The sequence below is a fragment of the Cololabis saira genome, chromosome 12 (assembly GCF_033807715.1).
Source record: "Cololabis saira isolate AMF1-May2022 chromosome 12, fColSai1.1, whole genome shotgun sequence".
NCBI classification, from domain to species: domain Eukaryota; kingdom Metazoa; phylum Chordata; class Actinopteri; order Beloniformes; family Belonidae; genus Cololabis; species Cololabis saira.
Genome location: NC_084598.1, coordinates 24,184,204 through 24,208,710, shown reverse-complemented (window position 1 = coordinate 24,208,710; position 24,507 = coordinate 24,184,204). Strand labels below are relative to the sequence as shown.

At 40.9% G+C, this 24,507-nt stretch overlaps 1 protein-coding gene across 1 annotated transcript in view; it reads right to left on the bottom strand.

Annotated features, from left to right (window-relative positions):
- The window catches only part of LOC133456475 (chemokine-like protein TAFA-2), a 116,959-nt gene extending 96,281 nt beyond the window's left edge, over window positions 1-20,678 (bottom strand). Inside the window, exon 1 of the mRNA XM_061734954.1 lies at window positions 20,356-20,678. The gene's annotated coding sequence lies outside the window, so the exon portion shown is untranslated. The remainder of the gene's footprint in view (window positions 1-20,355) is intronic.
- Between the last annotated feature and the right edge of the window lie 3,829 nt (window positions 20,679-24,507).

The following is a 24,507-nucleotide window of genomic DNA, read 5'->3' as shown; positions in this document are numbered from 1 at the left end:
CCATTAATCATGCTTATTAAGCAGAGTAAGATTAAGTGTTTTCACTTAAGTCTCCCGGCTGTTTATTTTTCACACTGTGAGTGGGGAAAGTTAACTAACACGGTGCACTTTGCACTTACTCGCAATGCCATTGGAACAGCATCTTATGATTCAATATTATCACACTGGAAAGCATATTAAGACCTTTTGATTGCGCTGCACCCATCCAGCATTTAAAAACATAAGGACAGAGTCAGAGAAATGGAGAATCCACATTAAAAAACACGAGAGTGAGAGAAAAAAAGAAGCCAAGAACCACAGAGCTGTGGGAAGAGGAAGTCAGGCACACACAGGGAGAAAGAGAGAGACAGAGGAAGGCTTAGTAGGTGGAAACCGTGAAAATCTTTTCTTCTCTGAACACAGAGGGTTGGTGAGGCAACAATTGGCTGTTAGTTCAAAGCAACAAAGTCTAAATCAATCTTTTATGGCTTGTCCAAACACTCACTATGAAACATACACATGGATACAGGAAAGGGCACGCATGCAACGGAAAACACACTGTACTAAGATTGCTGGACAAAAAAAATATGGTTTTCATCTCCTATACATGGCTTAAGTAGGAGAGCATCTGGCTTGATACTGAGACGTGTGTGTGATTGTGTTTATGAAAGTGTGTGTGACCAATCCTGTGTTTCTTTAATGAGCTCGGTTTACACACTTCATTAATTGGGAGGCACAGCAAAAGGACTGTCCACATTCTGCAGATCAGTCTACACACACACACACACACACACACACACACACACACACACACACACACACACACACACACACACACACACACACACACACACACACACACACACACACACACACACACACACACACACACACACACACACACACACACACACACACACATCTCCATTTCACTGTGCTTATTTATTCATGGATTAGGTAGTTTCTTCCACTAGATTCACTTGCAGGCTGCTGTAGTAATTGCCACTATATTTTCTGCATTGATTTGTACTGTTGACTGCAACCCTCAGTGTTGTGTTTATACAAATACACACATATACACACACACACAGACAGACACCCCAAGTCACCAATTCGTTGGAAACACTTTCTCTTTGCAAATCTACTTTTACGAAAAAACAAAGAGAGTGCAAATTGTATTCTCAGTCAATTTATCTATCCATTTATCCATTTACCAGCTTCTCCCTCACAAGTATTATTTTCTGTAACAAAGAGACAGGTAAGAGAGCTAGAAGTGAAAGCACTCTAATTAAAGTGGTGTGTGTGTGTGTGTGTGTGTGTGTGTGTGTGTGTGTGTGTGTGTGTGTGTGTGTGTGTGTGTGTGTATTGGGCTTACGGGGACCCTCATCACACCGCCTATAAAAGTAGCATCAACCCAATAATTTCAGGGAACGTTGTGTGTGTTTCTGAGCTTCCGGTGAACACTATGAGGTACAGTGGGGACATTGTGCCATTGCTGCATAACAAATATGAAACAGCCAAACTCTGTTGACATGGGTGTTCTGTTATACCTGGATATAACAACTCAATCTGACTGAACTGTGTATGTGCAGAATAAAATCATACTAAACATGATTGCAGATGGCAGTGGCAAATGTATGTGTGTGTCTACATATTGGCTGCGTGTTGGTGTATCCTGTATGTGAGTGTGCATTTGTGGATACATTGGATGCTGGACAGGAGGTCTGCAGGGAGAGATAAATGCTCAAATCTGTCTTCTCCCTCTCTCTCACACCCTTCTGCTCAGACCTCTAAAAGCTTACCCTTAGGCTTACCCTGCTCACACACGAGCACACACCCACACGTGTGGGTATATACGCACCAGCCTCATATCAGCCCCATCCCAACTCCCATTTCAGACCTCCTAAGTCAAAAGCATTTGTGGTTCATTTCAGAGGTACCGAATGCATTAGCACAGCTCTGTCCAGTCAGGGTTGGTATCCATTAATGAGGAGCTAGACACAAGTTTGCAAATGCATGCGCATTCATATACACAAATATCCTCACATGCACTGCTCTCACATACACGGATTCAGAGAGACCAAATTGGAGAACACTTGCTTAATATTTCAGCAGGATGCTTCAAAGTGAAACAAAATTAGAATGGCCTCAGAAAACACAGAGATCCCATTAAAAAGGGGGGAAAAAAATCAGGTCTCACGCATTGTGCAAATGATATATATAAATATAAAATGCCTCCACCCAAGTCGTCATCTTTTGTGTTATGAAATTATTCAAGTTCTTCCTTTCAACGACCCTTTTTCTTCCTGCTGTAGTTTGTCTTTTTCAGTGGCCCACTGCCCTCCCTTCTCCTCTTCCTCCCTGTGAACAAACAAGTCTTTGTCAGGTGGATTTCCTCTACACCCTGCCTCACAGTATTAGTGCCTCTTTTCCAAACACCTTTGGGGGGGAAAGGGACTATGCTTCGTAAAGGAGATTGTTAAGAACACAGTGTCTCCATGCTGGGAAATTGTAAATGTGGAAAAAACATTTGGCATAGCAGCTGAAACACCCAGACTTGGACAGGAAATTGTAGTGTATTTGTCAGCTGGATGACCATGTGGCTTTCAGAGTGACAAAATTTGATCAATGAGGAATAAATGGGATCTGTTTAAATGATGTTATGCATAACAAGTGGGTTAAAGTGACCAGTGTCATTATCTGTGTTTCCTGTTTGATCCTGATTGTAAACGATTCCTACAGCACAACGGACAGCTCCCTCAGAGAAGCAGCTGCACTGGTCAGCACCACAGACAGCTCCTCTCGGTGCAGTCAGACGACGCAGGATAGCGGTTCCTAAGAGCAGCCCGAGAGACTTTAGGGAGCTCATTAGTGCACTCACGGGTGTTCACTTTGTGCAGATTCCACGTCAAAGTCCACTATAATAATCCTCTCAGTTTGACACCACTCCCTCAAGTACACAGTATGAATGATGAACTTTCAACTGATATTTCCACCTACCCATTAATCACTATCCTGACAAGATTAAGGACTGTAACTAGCTGTTCTATACATGTTCATGGTGATAATATTTAATTCAAAAAAGCTTTCTCAAGAGTGACCACTCATTCTTTGAATAAGCAATGCCAAATACAAATTTGAAACATCTCTTCATTTTGTAGGTAAATACAATTTTGTTTTGTTTTTACTTGACTTCATTTATTTTAAAACTTAAGTTACTATTCCATCAAAGATTAAAGATTCATACATAAAATAAAAATGACATACAATAGTAAAATGACACTATATGTATGTAATGAAATAATGAAAGTGATTTGTTACAAGGGACATTCCCATACAAATGGGAGTGTCTGTCCAAACTTTATATACACACACACACACACATACATATATATATATATATATATATATATATATATATATATATATATATATATATATATATATATATATATATATATATATATATATATATATATATATATATATATATAAATAAATAATGTACAAAAAAAGTTAACTTGTTCGTCAACAAAGGTTCTAAATTATTACTTATTACTTATTACTTTTCCAGACCCTTTAAAATCCTAACATAATAGCATTTGACTCTAGAAATCATAACATGCAGAATTAATGAGAATTATTAATGAAAATTAATTGAGAATAATTTTTTTACACTTTCACATGCATATTAACGTATGTAACATTGAGATAGTTGTGGTTTGGGTGAAGGTGTCATGAAGTTGTCAGTTTTTTTGGTTTAGCCAACACTAATGATTGTTTAGGTTTAGCCAAAACACTTGCTTAAACTAATGTATAATATCACACAGTTTAGTTTAAATGTTAACAAAATACATATTTGGGCTCCGCTAAGACATGACATGAATAGTAACCTATGCAAAACAACCAACAACACAAAAGGCTGGTATCTTACTCCATTTTCCAGATTTTATTTTTTTTATTTTTTATTACGACACCATCGCATTTTTGGAGTGAGACTGGCTATAACTTTTGAGCCTGTCTTACTCTATGCTGGGAACCAGTTTGGCTTTGAGTAATTACAACAGAAAAAAGCTGCTTACAGAAACTATTAATGACAAATATATTACAACACCACATCACTCAAGACATTTTGCAAAAATGACATTAAGTCATGTTGCACAGAATTATAGACTAATTGATAAAATCCAAAGCACCTCTTTGAGATAAGACCAGGAACCGTATAGAAAACATATTGACAAAAATAATTGACAATGTCATTCATTTAGGTCAAGAACCTTAAGGCCATCAGCATCACAAATGAAGCACCTCTTTGTGCCCTTCACTGCCACAGCTGCAGCCTGCGAGAAGACACAATGCAGGCTCAGCCTCATGGTATAAAGCCAAACGGAATGCTAATAAAGTTGGATTCATTCAAATTGAAAGCAGCCTTTTGGTAATTCATGGCTTTAAAATTAGAATTCTTGTTCTGCATTCAGAGCCCGTCCCTGTCTCTCCCGAGGCTGAGTCTTCCTGCCTCCACCTGAAAGAATGTTGTGTTACAAACTGAGGCATGGATGTCTTAAGTCTACTTGACTTTAATGGTGCGACACACTTAAAACCACAATGGCTCTAAATGTTCTTAAAATGGTTATGAACAGAATTCTCTTTTTGTAATGTAACATGAGTCTGAAGTTCCATTTTATGGATAAGCTGTTATCTTTTTGAGGTGGCTGCTTCCTTCTCCTTTTGTCTTCTTTTCCAGTAACGCTGTCTTTGAAGTTTCTGCAAAGAACACCTCTGTAGCAGAAATATATGGTTTCATTATGTGTTCAATAAACAGCTTTCTGCTGAAGGGACCAACACCGGCGCTTTTGAGCGCTAAACAGAAAGTGCTAAAGACATCCCTGATGTGTCGTTTCTTTCCGAGCCGAACATTGTTTATATAAAAAAATCTACACATTAATACTTAAAACCGACTCAGAGATTGTGAGTTTGTATGCATGTGCAAAGCTAGACTTCTTATTCCTGAATGTTCCCTCAGAGTGCTGTGGCTAATGGCAGTGTCATAATATTGCATATTAGGAGGAGATTAGTAAGAGAAACCACTTTAAGAATGTGATCCCTAGGACGGGGTGCTGGATACTGCTTGTATTACTGTCAGAGTCATCTCACACACACACACACACACACATACACACACACTCACGGCCTCACCAGCTTTCCTCAATAGCATCTGCAGAGAAACATGACACACTGAAGTGCACCACCTACTGTAGCTCATTCCCCTCTTCCACAGAGCTTTTTTTAAAATCTGATTTATTGAGGTGCTGCCGTAAAACATGTCTGCTGAAAAAACAGAAAAAATAGAAAAGCTTCAGCTGCGCTAGAAGATTTGAAAGGTACATATTAAGAGCAGGAGTGCTCACACTTTCTTAAAAAAGTAATGTAATTAGTGATCAAAGCCAGAGCAAGACCAGTGTGATATATGGTGACGTATCTGCAGTGAGTTCCTGACATAAGTAATGTCAAATAATTTTTAGAAATCTTTTTCATTGTAGGATTTGTGTATTAAAATGAATTACCGAAACACTGGATTCATTTAGCTTATTATTTGATGAATAACAACCAAGCAATTTAATATGGCCTTTCATTTGTCATGGTCTTTGGATTTCTAATGTGAGATTAATTGATTCTTGCTGTGTCCTGTTGTCTTATTAGTCTTGGGTTACTTGTGCTTTAGTTGCTAAACTCATTATATTCTATATGTAGAGTTCATGTGTTATTTTTAAGACACTTTCCCTCGTGTGTGACTTCTTTGTTGGGTTGGTCTGTCCTGACTGTCCTTACCTGAGCCTTATTAGCACCGGAGTGTTTTGATAGTGTTGTTTGCCTGTATATTGTGTCTTGACTCACCTTTTTTCACTGATAGTACATTTGTCATGCCTGTTGACATGCTTATGTATATGTATATATACACATATCATTGAGATAGTACGGAGCCCCTTTGGTGACATTTGAAAAAAATAAAATTATGCGTGGCCACGCATTAAAAACTCGTTGCCACAAGTTAATATCTCATGGCCACGAGATAATCAATGCGTGGCCACGAGATAATTAATGAGTGGCCATGAGATATTAACTCGTGGCCACGCATTATTTTATTTTTTTTCAAATGTCACCAGAGGGGCTCCGTAAGATTATTATGTTGATGTCAGGGTTTGACCATTCCCCCTGTTTTGAGTTTCAGTTCTGTCCCTCCTGTTTCCCATCTGCCCAGATTGTCTGCACCTGTGTCTCGTTATCCCCTGTGTATATCTAGTCTTGTCTTTCCCCTGCTCCTTGCTGGCCCGTACTGTTTCCTCCCTCCATGTGGCATGTCAAGTTTTGTGATCCTGTTTAAGTTCTGGTTTTTGGTCTGCCTTTTTTTGATCCTGCTCAGCAGCGCTTTTGGTTTGTTTTTGGCTGAATAAGTGCTTTGGGTGAACTCCTGCCTCCTGCGTTTGGGTCCTCAACAACCGCAACCGTGACAGTTGAATACAAACTGAAATAAGAGTCCAGAGAAAAGTTGAGGCAGAATCATTTTTATCATAATTTATAAGTGTGTGTGTGTGTGTGTGTGTGTGTGTGTGTGTGTGTGTGTGTGTGTGTTAGTCTAAGGGACACAAGCTTCCCAAAACGCAGTTTTATGTACCATTTGACACATTGGCGAATAACCCAAGGTCACTATGCAAATCCCATTGTTGTTCAGCATGAATCCGCCACCCCCTCTGTCTCCTGCACCATCCAGCTCTTCTGATATTGGTGAGGCCAACTAAACAGTGGGTCGTCATGTTAAGTAGTACTAGGGCTGCAACGATTCATCGACGTTGTCGACAAAAATCGATAATCAAAATTGTCGATGATGAATTCCATTGGCGACAATTGTCGCCAGACGTGTTTTTCCAATGGAGTGAGGCATCTCACTTCAATACAATCTCTGCCGAGAGTCGCGTATGCACGATAGCGTCTCAGCGCAGCTGCGGGTAATAAAACTTCAAAGGTTTGGGAGCATTTTAGCCTCGATACGGCAAATAAAAAGATGACTTGCAAGGTTTACAAAGCCGACCTTGCTTTTCACAGGAGCACGTTGGTAATGCATTTGAAGAGAAAGCACGTCGGAGTGTTGAACGAAACGGACTCGCCTTGGTATTAAGCCTATTTTCATTTGTTAAATTAATTTGTTTCATTTGTTAACTTTGTTTATTTCATGTTATTTATTAGTATTATTTGAGCCAATCACAGCTACTCTCGTTGCTTTAACCTCAATCACATAATTGATGCGTGCAGGAAAGGCGAAATAGCTTGTGTGATGATGACAATGATGGATTTGCATCAGATAGATTTGTCTGGACATTTCTCTTGCGGGAGCTGGATGAAGAAAACAGTCCCGCTTTAGCAGGGCTCTAGTGCCATCTTTCTTGTGTTTATTATCATTTGCCACATAATTAAAGCAACCTCATACTAAACTTTAAAAAAATTACTAATTATCCGATTAGTCGACTAATCGTTTCAATAGTCGGTGACTAGTCTTTATAAATAAAGTTGAGTTGAGTCGACTATTAAAATAGTCGTTAGTTGCAGCCCTACGTAGTACCACTCCATAATGCCTCCCGACTCACTTCCCGCCCCTCAACTCCACTTCAGGCACCAGGGAAGCAAAAACACACTTTGCATTTACATTGCCCAGCATGCGTTAAACATGCGTTCTTCATCCAGAGATAATAGTGGGCTTTAATCTAAAAATGTGTAATGGTAGAAACATTTACGTGCCAGTGTGGCTGTGGCTCCTTGATTTACTCGCCAAACAGAAATTTTACCCACCATTGGCGCTGTACATACACACACTATATAGGCTATATATATATATATATATATATATATATATATATATATATATATATATATATATATATATATATATAGGGGTGGGCGATATAGCAAAAATATTATATAATTTTATTTATATAAAATCCCGATTTTGATTTTTATCACGATCTTAAATTGGAAAAAGAAAAACCCCTAATTTTCTACCATCTTGAACGGTACCATATCCTTTGCAAGATAAAAGGCAAAAGCTTCTGTTACCTCTTTCATCGCTTGCCTGACTTGTCAAATGCCTGTTTTAATGTTTTCTGCTTTGGTCTCATGCTAGCTGCTGCCTCTGCCTGCGGTGCCGTAGGGCCCCTCGCTGTTTGCCTCTCAGCATACTGCTTGGGGTGCTTCCTCTTCAGGTGATTAAACAGATTTGTCGTGTTACCACCCGATGAGCAAATGGTTTCTTTGCACACTTTGCAAATTACATTAGCTGGAGCTTGATCACTTGCAGAAAATCCAAACCAATTCCATATAAATGAGGTGGAATTCTTTTTTGCGACCAACTCCGTTTGGCTTTCAGCCATCGCTCTCCATGCGCTACCGCTGCACACACAAAAAAGGAGGCAGGTAGGAAAGCACGTCACTAACCGTAATTCATGATCGGTCGGTCAGTTTGATGACGTCAAGATGATCAGTATAGAACTGCAATTTATAGAATGTACCCTAGATGATCCCATGGTCTCTGCAGTTTGAAAGATCATCTTTACGTTGTTATCCTTCACAATCTAATATCATCATATCACACACACCTATATATACAGTAACTCCAAAAATACACTACTTCAGCAGCAATTCATGACAACAACCAGTACTTCAGGCCGAATCATAGTTGGTGCTGGTGTGTTAGGTCAGTGTCAACCAGCAGACCTTCACCAGTGCACTGGATTTCCTCTCCAGCCCATCTGAAAACGTCTAGGCCAGCCAGCCCCCCCAAGGATACAGGTAAACGTAGGCTACCACTCCCCAAGGCAGATGGAAAGCGGACCACCCCAGAATCCAGGGAAGGCAGCGGGACACACCTGCAGCACCAAGGGAAAGGCACATAGGCAGGGGGCACCAACTCCCACACCCTGCCACCGCCCCACAGGAGGCAAAGTGCAACGCCCATGCCCCACTCATGGTCCCCTCACCCAGGAAGCTCAAAGCAAGAAGGAGGAACCAGAGGAACTGATGAACTGGTTATTCATTAAAATTACTGTTTCCTCATGAGACGCAGTAGAACAGAGGTTCTGGTTCTGTTTCTCATCACCAAGTGTCAGGTATGCAGAAGCCACCAAAAAATGCCCGCAGCAAATGGTATTTAGATACTAGGGGTGTAACGGTACACAAAAATCTCGGTTCGGTACGTACCTCGGTTTGGAGGTCACAGTTCGGTTCATTTTCGGTACAGTAAGAAAACAAAATGCAAAATATAAACGTGCTAGTTGTTTATTACACACACACAAAATAACATTGGCTCTACGTGTGCCGGCGCTAGGACCCCGCGGACGCATGGTGGGTCGTCGGGCTGTGTTTTCCCTCATGCTTCCCTGCAGCGTCACATGCAAACACAAACACACGTATCTGGCAGAAACATTTCTTTATATAATGTCTGTCGCCCGCGATATTTTTTCTTTTTTTGGCCGGCGCCATAGTTCGCTGGCTACAAACTTTATACATCCCATAATGTATAATAATATGCCCGCGCTCTCAGCAGCGGTACTCGCATCGTTAAGGCTAATTTATGGTTCCGCGTTACACCAACGCAGAGACTACGGCATAGGGTACGCGGCCAGCGGCCGTACGGTGCACGTCGCTGCGTACCCTACGGCGTAGGCTCTACGTCGATTTAACGCCGAACCATAATTCAGGCTTTACTAGGCAATGAAGCAGGTTGACTCCCGTTGCAGAACAGCGCTGCAGAGGCGCTCATAAACGTAAATGATCATTGTTTTTTTTTAGGCCTGGCGGGGGGTCTCGATGGTAGGGGAAACACTGGACTTGTCACAATTATGTGCTTAGCTCTTTAGTTCTTCATTAGTTAGTGCTTTTTTCTTTAATCTTAATACTTACTAGAAATAATTTCTCGTGTGAGCGCAACTCATGGATGTATTATAGAACGCAACTGGCGCAACTGCATGTGCAGCTGCAGCAGCGCTCTGCTCCACAACGTGCGGTCCTCTACTTAATATGTCCGTCTAGAAACTCGTTCGGTACGCCTCCGTTCCGAACCGAACACGCTATACCGAACGGTTCAATACAAATACATATACCGTTACACCCCTATTAGATACCATGATTCACCATGCAACATCAACTAAAGGGAAGATATTGTCCTTTTCATTGTTAGAATTTGAACTTGTGTTGCTATCACGCAGTAAATTTGAGCACATATTTCAGCGGAAAACTTCACCAACCACAATTGGTTATTATGTGGATATAAAAGTATATAAAATTTACACACACAAACACAAACACACACACACATACACACAACACAACCATCCACAAAACTGTACTAATTACTGCTGTGTGTGTGTTCCAAGTCAAACATACTAGTGTACAGAATATAACACTTTATACCGGATTCATAATTGCATAATTAGATATAATTGTGTGCGCTCTGGGCTTGCCTGACAACCTAATGAGGCAGCTGTAAAATAGCTGGTGGTTCCACATGTAAGGACATAATCAAAGAATACAAGATAAAAGGGAAGACAAAGATAAACACGGGCATCCAGCAAACAGGCCCAGGGCTAGAGGCAAGCAAAAACAGAGATGAAACTATTAAAGAAAGATAAGGCAGAGTGGGTGAGTTTACCACTCTCATTATATTCTGTCAATAGTGACTCAGTTCATCAGTGACTGGAGCTCCCCTTAAAGAGCTTCCACAACTCAAGAAAAACTACTACATAAACTGATGTGAGCATCCACACTACAAAGTTATGATATCCCATAAACTGTGAGGCCAGACATGCTGCAATGTTCCAGCTGTGGCTAGGCCCCAAAATACATTTTTGTAATTGACTAGACTTCTGTATATTGCGCACAGACAGGAAAAAAGAACCAGTAGGATGAGGGTTCTCAAAATCCCACAGAGAAAAGAGGGGCTAAGGGAATCAACCACTTGAATACAAAACCAACATCAGTGAATGTCAAACTTCAGAAAGCCCAGTACCACCAAAGACCGTTTTGCAGACTATTTTGTATTTCATATTAATATTTTGGGCAATTTTAATCTCGATATGTCAAATGAATGCCTATCAAGTCATAGCTGATAGACAAGACTTGGTGATTTCCGCAGGAAGCGTTCCCTAGAATATCAAATAGATTACAAAAAGACTTAGTCAGAAAGCATAACATTAATAAGCTATGATTTAACTTTTTATTTATTCTTTCAATAAGAAATATGACTGATAATAAGAGCACAGTGGGAAGAACAGCCTCTGAGCTGTCCATCTTTTAGCACCACAGTGGAGAGAACGGGATCCCAGCTGTAATTTGATAAGCTTTCAATCTTTGATCATTTATCAAATTTCTCCAACAGTGATGCTGACGACATTGTTCCACACTCTAGTTGAGATTGTGGTTGTGTGTACTTAACCATTCACTTAAATTGGAACAATATTTGCAATCACTATTTTTTTTGTGTTTTTTTATTTCACCATCAAGATCAACAGGAAATGACTCCAACAAATATACCTCAGAACGGGACACACACACACACACACAGACACACACACACACACACACACACACACACACACACACACACACACACACACAGACACACACACCAGATAAGGCCATATTTGCAGGCCTAATGGCCCTAGTGATTACTGTCTATTTGAAGGCAAAGAAAGTCACCCGATTGTTTTCAGGTGTGGCGCAGCTCTGACGTCTTAACAACGACACTTTGCCATCAGACTGAGTCAGAACTAAAACAGCCGCAGCTACACTGTCTGCGTGCTGAAAGTAATTCCATCTCCTGACTCACACTGTGGTAGAAACCAGAGGTTCTGCAAACTCGTTAGCAGAACCTGTAGCCGCTCCGAAATCTACAAATCAAGCTACCTTCTTAAGAAGCTGCAACATGTCACAGAAAACGGGATACTATAATAGCAGTGATAGTTAACCTGACTGCCATGAATCTACTTGCATGGTTTCCGAATTATTGCCAGTTTCCTGCGAATCAGCCTCGCAATTAAAGCAAAACTTCCCGGAGTAACACGCCGATAAAACGCATTTACAGAGACACAGAACAAAAGAGAACAAGCAGCTTTGTGTGGTTTCTGTTTGACAGTGAAAAACACATAAGCTGCTTGTTTGACAGGCAAGTGATCTATTTAGCTTCTGTTTGCTTCTGTTTACCTGTTTCTGTGGCCAGATTCCATCATGCAGTCTACACTTCATTAATGGTTTCCGTCATGTACACTGCTTAGATAAAAGGATATTAGACAGACATGCATTAGCATCCAATATTCTGACTGAGTAAAAAGAGACAATATAAAGGGGTGGTACCTAGTGGAGCTCCCTTGACTGATTATTGAGATGTTATTCATAGCAGCTTACTGCAAGTTAAAAGCTTATTAAAATGCTTAAAACAAAAAAAAAAAACACCACTTACTCATTATGTGGTAACGTTATCATAAATCATTCAGTGCTAAGCTATTAACCTTGTAAATACTGCTTGCTTGGGCCTTATTTTGTGCCAAATTGAATGTAATGGCATAGACTAGCAGCAGAGTGAACGCACTGGTGAACCTGGAGAATATGCCCTGGATGTAGCACCAATGAGTTCACTAATGTGTTCACTGCAGCGCATATAAACAATAATGCTTAAGCTTGGGCAGAAAGGGACATTTCTGAGAGGCTGATAGTGAGACAGTGGCCACAGCAAGCTTGGTCAGGAGAGATGGCGATTAACAGAGTAAATGAAGGGAAACGTGTAATGACAGGACCCCTGAGTTACTGATGAGGATGATGGATGACTTTCAACTCAGATACATGGCAGTTCATCCCTCACTTCAGACATAGAAATACACATTCTTACGTTGCATCTGCTCAGGACTGAATCACACACTCACTTGTTTCCTTTATTAACCTTCTGAATATCCACTAATGCAATATGCACAAATTCTTCAGCATTGTATGCTTGGGAGTCCAATCACATGGCCTTGGAAAACTTTCCAGCACTTGCACACAGCACTCACCGCTGCTCTGATGACATACCCTGATTACTCAGAGAAGAAACTTTTGGTCATTTTCTGCCACTGGCTGTGAACATTACTGTATTGACTATATTTCCCTTATAGTGTATAACATTGAATGAATGGTGGTTTGAGCACCACCCCCTCTATGTGACAATGTCTCTTTGAGTAAGACACTGAACCTCGACCTTGTACCCAATATGTTCATCAGTGTGTGATTAAAGAGAAAAAAATAGCTATTGCACAGAATGAGTGAATGAGAGACATCTTGTGAAGAGTTCTTTAGCCTTGATCACAATAATAGATGCTATTTGAGTGTGCCCCTTTTATCCTAGCACTCCTAGTCACCTTAGATTTTAGCTTCCGTCTATTCAAGGAGACCCTCCCTGCAGGCCTGGTCTGCTCTGATTGGTCAGCTGATTGGAAGTTCTGAATAATCTGAGTCAACCACTCTGTTTCACAAAAGACTTCAATAATAACTTTTCCCTCACTAAATAGTTCACTACAAACTGGCTAGGGGGTACACTGGATGGATTGTACAGAAGATGTGCCCTACCTCAGGGAAAAATATCATCATGCATTGCACCCTGGTTTGAGAAGCTTTGGAGAGTATTTGATGATGTGTTCTGTTCAGGCTGACCAACCTTTAGATGTTTTAACCATGTTGTTCTGTCATTTGCCTAAGCCACAGGATTTTAAAATACTAACAGGAACATATTTGAAACTGAAGTTGTTCAGTCCAAACAGCAAACATAAAATGTGGTTGTTGCAAATCCAATTTTGTAAGTTACAAAACCGGGTCCACTGTGTCTTTGAAAGCAGATAACTAATATACTGATTAAATAGTTGTTGATGTAATCCATGGATGCTTGTGTAGGTAGGTACAGAACAGCCCAAAACAATGATGGTTACCCACACTTTTATGTCCAGTCTGCATAAAGTTTGGAGTGAAGTTAATGTGCCTTCAAGTGTTCACTATTTACGGTCTTCAAAACATTTCAGGCACCACCGGACTCCCATTCAAAAAGCATCAACCTCTCTCCTGAAAAATTAAATCAATACATTTTTCCCACAAGTCTCTTTGATGCCACCAGCTCAATTCATTAATTCTGATTGGTGCCAGTGGTCATCTGACAAAGCATAACTGAATGAGTATAGCGCTTCAAAGATAGGTGCCAGGTTTAACCCTTCAGCTTGATCCTCTTATTCAAAAATAGTCACATTTGGCTCCAAAAACAAAGACGATGGCAGCCAAAACTCAAACACAAAGCTTTCAAAGCAACCTTTTAAGTGACACTAGAGCGGTGTTCAAAAAATTTGAAAATTGTTAAGGACATTTTTCAAAGACAGTTCTTGCTCTTTTTGTAGATGTGAAATAAACTCATGAAAACATAGCTATGACTATTATATGACCTCCTAAACAGAACTAAATGGAAGTTGGTTCTGTTTTTACTAAGGTTTTGCCTTAAAAATGCATTATTATAGGTTATTTTGTCTGAATGAGTCGATTCCACGCAAAGAGTAAAATGAAAGTAATTTCCAACACAGAATAGCAGCAAATCTTAACATTTTTTTGTCCCTCCCTGTTAACTGACCCAAATGATTCAAAGCTATGATCCAGACCTTTTTGTTTTTCATAATTTGACCACTTGGCAGACTATATTGCTACTGCACTGCACAACAGCTTTGATGAGATAACGACTGCCAGTCAAATAAAAGCTTCATGTTTCCCCTGAAACTATCTTCACCCCATCATTGAACTGTAGTGGAGGGAACCAGCGTGGGGCAGCGAGGTGCTGTGTAAACAGTGGTTCTGCAAAGTGCTCTTTTCCAGGCTGTGTATGCCTGGGTAATAGAGGCAGTAATGGAGTTTGTTCAGGCTAAGGTAATCCTGGAGCTTTGAGCGCAGCATCTGACGCCGTTTCTCTCTGACTCTGTTCTGTTCCACAGCAGGCACTGATGTTGTTGCAGCTGTCACCGTTCCTGTCCTACGCAAGCCATTTGGGAGTAAAAGGGGAATGGGTGTGCATTTCTGTGAACGTGTATTCCCTGACAAAAAGAATGGGTGTTAAAAAAGAAAAAAGTATATTTATCTAAGCATCCTGCAAAAATTGCACACACGGTCTGGTTGGTTGGTGAAAGAAGTGCGTGCGTATTTGCAGCCAGACAGAGAAAGAATCTAAAATATATGTGCTTGGATGTTATAGCTCACCTTTGGGAGGCAGGATAAGAACAAGGCTGGCAGATAAGGAATGAATTTACAAGCCCCAATCTCCCAGAAACAATTTCTTTATGTGGGTTACACACATTTAGAGTGGCTACTCGTCCCCGTAGGGCCTCAACACATCATCCGCAGCTGCTGGAGATGGCCAGTGAAATACAGCACACCTTTTTATAGGACACATGCTTTTTATTTATTTTCATTTATCCCCTGCAGTTTTCTTGTGCTGTTTGTATTTCCTTATGTTTGGGTACTTTTTTCTTTGTGATTCTTTTTTTTCCTGGTGCTTTTCTAATCATGATGATAGAGATCTCCTTTTATGGGACAGAAACTGTACTTCTTTCTTTAGGTTGCTCTCTTTTGTCTCGCCTGTCTCTTTCTTCCTACCTTGCTCTCTTATTATGTCTTCCTCTGGACTGATGCTCTGACATTATCCCCGGGGCTCAGAGGGCTTATTGGTAGAAGAGATGGATAAAAGAAGAAATTGTGAGATAAATATTGAAAAAGGGAGAATATTTGTTAACCTGTGAGGCTGCAAAATATGAAAACATCCAGGTTTGAAGTATTTTTGAGGATTTCTGTTCGTGTATGTGCTTGTGGTTGTGATGTCATAGAGCCTCCAGGTGGAAAGACAAACCTAAGGGTTGATCACAGCCACTCAAATCTACAACTTTTAAAAAAGGTTTGGACATGCCTACAGTAAAATGGCCCAAGGTTTGCTATATAGTTATCCAGGCATCTTCTAGAAAAACTGGTTGAGCTTTAAACTATCAAGGTAACTACATTTTGATCTGTCTTTTTGGATCATGAGGTAGCACAGGACATGTATGAATCGAGGTCTATATGGTCCATGTATCTAAAAGTCTTTGTGAAAAATGTTCCTTTGTTATATGAGTGATATAAACTATATAGTTTAAAAAGCACTGTAGGACTGTGTGATCGACTAGGTGAATGAATCTTGTGGTATAAGAGACAACAGGACTAGAAAAACACATACATCTTTTATCATGCCCCTTTAAGGAGACAGTTTGAGAATTAAGTTTAGAGGTAAGTATAGTTGAGGGTCGAGGGAAGACTTGGGCTTAGGCACAACCTGCACCTAAAGTGGACACATCGCAGTGTGTCACTTTACATCTGGCATTAAAATGCATCTCTCTGAGCATCTGGGAGCTACACAGATTGCCAACCCTGCTTTCAATGCAAATAAACAAATAAAGTTAAACTTGTTCAGTCTGCAGCAATCAGCTACATGATTTCATTATAAATTCAGATATTGGAAGTATCTGAATTTCTTACTAACATTTTGTCAAACTTTACTTTTGTCAGGGTTTGACATTTCATGTTGACATTTCCTGTTTTATTTTGAAGCCCATGTCCTTGTGTTTAAGTTCTTGTCTGAACTTCCTGTTTCCCATCTGCCCTGATCGTCTGCACCTGTGTCTCGTTAACCTTTGTGTATATAGTCTTGTCTTTCCCCTGCTCCTTGCTGGTCCGTACTGTTTTGCCCTCCATGGTTTTCCCATCAGGTTTTGTCATAGTTTTGGATTCTTGTTCACAGTTTGGTTTTTGTATCCTGCTTAGCAGCGTCTTTGGTTCTGTTGAATAAATCACAGTTTTTGGGAACTCCTGCTCTCCTGCATCTGGGTCCTCACTACAACCTCCTTGACAACTATAAAGTTATTTTATGAAAAAGCTATGATAAGAGTGCTTAAACAACCAAGCCAAGGCTTTTAAACTCTTTTCAGCTTCCCACTCTGACCAATTTCATGTGAAATTTGAAGAAAAGCACAAAACAGTGGAAACCACTGTGCTTTCTGTAAAAAGCAGAGTTAATGTCTTTAAAACACCCTTTGGCTTATGAGTCCAGCACTGAAAAGAAACATCCTCCACGTTACTCATTTTGTATTGACATTCATTTTCCAAAAGTTGTTTTCTTTTTTGCTAATAGAGGAAAAACATGAGCTACCGTTTAAATACACATGTGAAGATGCTTTTAAAGAAGCTCCAGCCTCATACTTTGCACTTTCTAATTACTTGGATTAGTCCAAATTTAAGACTAAAACTTCCAAAAAAGATGACAAATTACACCAAATGTTTCATTACTGCTCATTGTTTTTACGCAAAGTGCCTTCAATTAAAACCCCTCAATTATTTTCATCACTAGCAAAGTGAGATACCTGGAGCACATTTTTCAGATGCTGACACAGACTGCATTCAAAACAGTCAATCATTCAAAGGGGGACTGTGACACATCTCATATACTTTTGCAGCATTTGAACATGGGCCTCATTAGAAAATCAAATGTAATAAATAACTAAAGATTCCAAACAAAAGCAGTTTCAGCTGGAAGCTTTCACAGATATTTTGGGAATGATTCTTTTAGAACTGATTTATGGAGGGTGACCTGAGCTGTGGTGTTCAACTGAATGTGTATACAAAACAAGGACAGATAGAAACGTGGTCAGTCGGACCAGTTGGTCCCAATAAGCTCTGGAATAAGCTGCAATTATTCATGTAATTCTCTCACGGTTTAGCGCTCTCCGGTCAAGGCCAAAACTTTCTGAAGTGTGGTCTAACAACAGTGGGAAACATAAATGTCTGTTTTTTGTTTCCCTTCAGAGTTTCCCATGAAAAACACAAAATTCCGGACTTCTCAGTTCAAATGAAAGGCCACGTCAAGTCCACTCCATTCCCCAATGCAAAGAAAAATGAACAGGCAAAAAAGAAGAAGAGCAGGATGGCATAGAGCTGCTGCCAGGTTTATTTTGAAAGATTTGAAGCTATGATACAGCAGGAGATGACAGGCTGAGCGTTGTGAGGTTTTCAAATATCAGCAGCAGCTCGGATAATGGAATCTGTTTAGATGAGCAGACACAGCGAAAGACCTAGTTAGCATCACAGTTGATGCAGATCTGAGGCCAGCACATTAAAAACAAGTGAAGGACCAGATTATGCAGCAGTGAGCGGCAAAGGTTACGCAAATAAGCTTAAAAGTGCATAAAGATAACATGGTATGCTTGAGTAGTACTCTTCACTAACTGTCTGTCCTAATTTTTTTCCACAATTTTGCCGTTCTGTTAATATAATATGAAATCATCCCTTAAATGTACTTCCCGAAAGCTTGTTTTCTCAATATCACATCCGCTCTATCTCATGTGATTTCTCTTTTTTTTCCCCCATTCTTCTCATAATGGAAATATAATGTGATTTAGCCGGCACTGCGATTCATATTCAAGCAATAAGAGTGAGTGTAGGCTGTATCAGGGAGAAGACTGTAGTTACTAAATGTTTTCTATGTGACATAAAAGAACATTTGCAACCATATACAACTATTGTAGTTATATAACTTGTAGAAATCCAAACAGGCTTTATTCAATTACTTGAAATAAGAGTCTAAACAGTGTTATTTCCTGCTTGTGCAAAACCTAGTTCTTAGTTGACCTGATTTTTTTTCTTTTTCTCTTTATCTCTATTTCCATCGTCCAAATCATCAGTTTGATACGTCTGTCTCACTGTGGTTAATAATGTGAGTACTAAACCAAAACTGCTTATTGAATGAAGTTGCGACATTAACAGCATATGGTGATTTGTATCTTTTTGTGGTCACATTAAAAATACATTTGAGAACCATTCCTGGAGCGGCCAATGAGTGACCACACATTTGTTTCCTTTAATGCATCCAAGTATCTCCCCATAAACCTCTGAAATCCAATCCAAACTCCCTAGCTGCTCCACTCACCGCCTCCCTGCCTCCTTCCTCTCCTGTCAGTCTCGCCTCACTGTCAATTCTGCTCATTCTGTAACTCCCTCACTCCACTTCTGTGCAGAGAGAGGGAGCAGGAGCATCTCCGAGACATATTCACAGTTGGCCTCACCGTCTTCTTATTTAGATGGACGCAGACTGTTTGCACAAAGAGTCTGGCCTTTTTACGACCTGAGCCGCTAAAACTAAAACGATGACGCTGCCTCCAACGGCGTGAACATATTCAGGTCTAAAGGTGTCTGCTTCTCAGGTTCAGCAACTCATGGCTTCTGCTTGCTGCCAGACCTTGTGCTTTGTGTTGTGACAGTAACAAAATATCGCTCAACAGCAGTGCATCAGGTGCTGCTGGGGCCATGCAGCAGCCAGGTACCTTCTATTCTTTCCTGCATGAATTTTCACCATTTCAACCAGCCTCCACAGATTTCAACTATTTTAAGTGAATTCTAAAAGTATGAGATAGTGAGTCACGGAGAGGGGGTAATAATCAGGCAGGTTCATTATCTCTCTCTGAAATAAAGTGACAATATGCTTAAAATTTAACAGCTCGGGAAACATATCAGCCAATGAAAATCGATCAGTAAAAGTCATTAAAATAATGAATAATTAAAACCAGGCAAGTGCCAAACTGCAGCTAAGCCTAAAGACCGGTGCATGATTGCATAGGTAGTTTTAACAGCTCTAGCCTACCTGAGCCACCCACCACCCCCAACACACACACACACACACACACACACACACACACACACACACTCTCTGAGTGTGTCTGACAGGGACGACTATGGGAGGGAGGCAAGCCCTGTGCAACACCTGAAACAGCCGCAATCATTTGTCTTCGCTATAAAATCACAACCGTGCAAGTGAAAAAGATTGCAGAGCCGGCTGGTGTGTGTTAAGCCTTTTTTTTACACGACTCTCTCGGCTTCTTAAAATCTCCTCCTTCTCTCTCTAAAAAAAAACAAAAAACGGATCGGATGAAGCGCAGTCCATTTCGTGCGTAAATGAGCTCCAATTAAAATCCGGGAAAATCACTAAATTGTAACGCACTTATGTCCACGCTCATCATGCGGACCGTGTACTTTAGTCACGCTCACTTTTCCAGCAGTTAAACAGAAGCCGCTGTGCTGCAGGTGCGACGGCTTCATGGCTGATTTATGGTTCCGCGTTACACCGACGCAGCGCCTACGGCATAGAGTACGCGGATACGGGCATCGTACGGTGCGCGTCGCCGCGTAAACTACGCCGTTCCCTACGGCGTAGGCTCTGCGTCGATTTAACGCGGAACCATAATTCAGGCTTTAGGTCCATACCTGTTGGTGCGGTGCGGTCTCGTTCTGTTAACCCAGCAGGTGAGCCTCGCTCCTCATAGCCGCTCCGCTCTCCGACACCCAGGAGAGGCTCGCATCCCCCTCTCCACTGCTACTCCGGTACGAGAGAAGGTCCGCTCAAAGTTCCGCTGCTCTGCTCTAATCTTTGCGCACAAAGTTACTCAGCCATGGTGGCAAGGCAGGAAAAAGCCCCCCAAAGAGAAGTTTTTGATTAACACACTGGATCTTGTTTTGTATCCTGTTTGGAGAAAGTGCTGAGGCGACACTGAGGCCAGTGGTGTGCGGGACAGAGGTGCGCTTCTGTCGGGGAGCCACGCAGACTGTCGGTGCGCTCCTGCCGGAGCTGCCCAGCCTGGACGGAGACGGAGCGCGCAGGCCGGGTCTGCAGTGGAGCAGCGCCCCCTAGCGGCACGACCAGGACGCAACAGCCCAGTCAGACGCATGCAATCAACGTAATTATACTGTACAGAGGGCCATATGGGCTTCGCAGAGATGTGTTGGATATGTGATATTCGTCATTTGCTCGACAGTGTAGACTGGCAGCCAAAGGAAAGGAGGCAACGGCTAATGCAACTGCACAAGTTCAGTCAATCAATCACATTTTATTTGTATAGCACCTTTCATCCAGGTACATGAAATACAAAGTGCTTAAAATAGGCATAATAAAAACAAACAAAGATAAAAACTGGGAGACCAATGCACACTGACATACAATATAGTTAATTAAAATGAAATAACGATAAAAGTTCAAGAATTAAGGCAAAATAATCAGTCCACAACAATAAAAATATAATAATAATAAAAACATTACAAAAAATAGATAAACAAATAAAACAAATACCTCTAAAAATTTTAAACAGAATAAAACTATAAAATTTGTTGCTACATAAAAGCCAGACCAAAGAGATTAGTTTTTAGTCGACGTTTAAAAATGTCCACATTTCCAGCTCTTCTCAGATCCTCCGGCAGGCTGTTCCACCGTTTTGGAGCATAGTGGCTAAAAGCAGCATCACCAAATGTTTTAGTTCTACTCTGTGGAACAGCTAGAAAGGAAGAGCCAGAGGATCTGAGGGGCCTTCCTGGTTCATAGAATAAAAACATCTCTGAAATATACTCTGGTGCAAGCCCATGTAGAGCTTTATGAACTAATAAAAGAACTTTAAAATCAACACAAAAACTAACAGGTAGCCAGTGTAAGGATTTTAAAATGGGCCTAATGTGTGCTCTCCTTGTGGTCTGAGTCAGTCTAAGTTACAGACACACACGCACATGCACACACACGCACATGCACATGCACACACAACTTCAGATGAGTCACAAATCCCCTAGGGGACTGCTGGGCAAGGGGGAAATCAGAAATGTTTGTGTCAAGTCAAGAAGGACAAAACAATATTGTGCTTTGTGTGTGGGGGCGGGCGTGCGTGGGTGTCTCTCTTAGCTGTGAGGAGTTCAAATTAAATTGAACTCACTTTAGCTGAGTTACAGGTTTCTCCCAGTAGACTGCATCAACAGTAGCAGGGGGGTGATTGACACCATGCTGACCAAACTGACCCGTCTCACTGCCTGCGTATGTGTGTGTGTGTGTGTGTGTGTGCATGTGTGTGTGTGTGTTCCCCAGTCTGAAATGACCTGAGCCACTGAAAGAAGTTTACTCACAACAAATGACTTTGTCCACACTACTCTGGCAGCTTAAAGGGCTCACTGGCTGTGAAGTGCGACCGCACACGTGTGTGTTTGTGCATTCATTTTATTCCTCCTTTGCCATCAGGGAGTATGGAGAAGCCACTACCCAAAGTACAACTAAAGTTTTTTACGTGTGTGTAGCATATGTATCGGAGTCCTGTATGTGTGGTTGCTATGTAATTGAGGCGATGATGTATAGTTGCACACATGGATGACAGGGTAATTGATCCATAGAGGGGGTGTGATCGCACGCATGTGCATGTGAGGAGCCCCCACTGCCACTCATGTATCATCTCACACAGCGAGGTAATCCGTTACTCTGACAGAGTTCAGATTACTGATCTCTTCTCTTCTTTCTGCTCTCCTTCTTGGATCTTCAACCCCCCCGCCCCTTCTTTTTCTTAACCGATTTTTCAACTGCTATGCTCTCATTTCAACTTTATCTACTATATCATATTCTTCCGACACAAAAACATCCCCCTTTTCTTCCTTTGTTTCTTTACTCAGCTTGGTCTACTCTCGCTCAAGTAAAACTGGTACACCGGTGATAACTGGTGATAACCCGGATAACCTAACCATTTATCTCCTGCACTGTTCCCTGGCAGCACAGTTAAACTCAGCAGGTGGACTGTGAGATAACGGACACAGACTCAGATCTGTGCAGTATCCAGTGGTTGCTTGGAAGCTCTCAAAAAATCATCTGAATTCATTTGGGATCTGTGGCATTTTACCCATGTGCACCCTCACCCACACACAAACACACACTCCAGTTGGTGGCCTCCCAATGACACAGTGAGGGATTTAACTTGTGCCAATCAGAGACCTTAGAGCATTTCTGCCACAGAATAGTCAGTTCCCTTAGAGAGAAGCTTTACAGATCACATGACAGCCTTTGGGAGGCATCTTGTGTGTCTGTGCATTATGTGGCACATGGAGCCTCATGCACACACACACACACACACACACACACACACACACAAACACAATCAGGAACATTATAATAGAGCAGCTCAAAATAGTTCAATCAAATTCTTTTGTCATACATTTCCTTTACTGAGCTCACCAAGTCATCTGAAATGGAGATAAATGCAGCAGGACCAGAAGATAATCCTCACAAACATGAGGATTTTGCCACATGGCTCTGTACTAATACTCATAATCATCGAAGCAATTAATTATAGTAGACAGTGTACCATTTGGCAGCTGTCACTAGTAAAACCTCATCGTAAAAAAGTTGGTCTTTATTAGATTTTAAAGAATAAGGGTGTTGCTTTTCTATTTTTAAATCTTCTATAAAGCGCATGAAAAGACTAAAGTCATCTGCATCACAGCTGTTCAGTACACAGCTTTTAGCTCACTCTCATCTCTCTCAAAGCGCCATTTTGCACCATTTTGTCACAACAACACTGATTAGCTCAGCACCACAAAGCGGACAGACAGGGTGAACACGGTTTTTAACATTTCCCAAACATGAAGTCTCACAAACACCAACCAGTGATTTTCTGACATAATTTAATTTCAGTAAATAAACCGATCCGATATCCGTCCAAAAATCAAAGAGGAGAGAAAAAGTATAAAACGGGAATGCAGGTTTGTCTCCTCTCCCATTAACTCATCCCATGACCCTCAGATTTATCTCCGGCTGGTTGCAGCACTAACAGGCTGCTCCCACAATGATTCCTCTGTGTTGATAATGTCTCTTTAAATAACGTCTCAGTCAGATGGAGTAGACTGGTACATGCGGTTTTTATTTTTCTGTGCTGCCGAGGTGATAGTGACAACAGTTGTTCCACCACTGAGTAGGTGGCAAACAAATGAGGACGAGTGAACATGTTCAGCACTTATATTTTGCAGGTTGGACGGACTCAATATGAACTACAACTTTTAAGAGGCTTTTTTTCATCCGCTTAACTTGTTTTCATAACTTTCAAATGTGAACCATTTGAATGAACTGGTTTTCTGAATTAAGTTTTGTTAAAATGTGGTCTGATTTTTTACTTTGGTCACAATAACACACAAACACAATGAGCTTAAGTTTATATATTTATTGAAAACACTCGTTAAACATTCACAGTGCTGCAGGAACAAGTAAGTGAACCACAGACTAATTTCTTCAATGAAAGCTAATTGGACTCAGTAGTTTGCACGCCTGAAATTCAATTAATAAAATGGGCTTTGAGGAGTGCTTTAGAGCTACTTTGATGAATAAGAGACTCAAGCATTTTAAATTGAGGCATCTGCTGATGTGAACCATGCCTCACAAAAAGAAGATATCTAATCAAGGCAGTCGATTTGCATAAAGTTGGAAAGGGATACATGATGTCAAAGTGTTTGGGAATCCATCAGTCCACAGTTTGAAAAACTGTCTATTAATAGAGACAATTTACTCTTCCTAGATAAGGTGCTCAACCGAGATGGCTCCAAAGGCACAACGCAGAAACTTTAATGAGG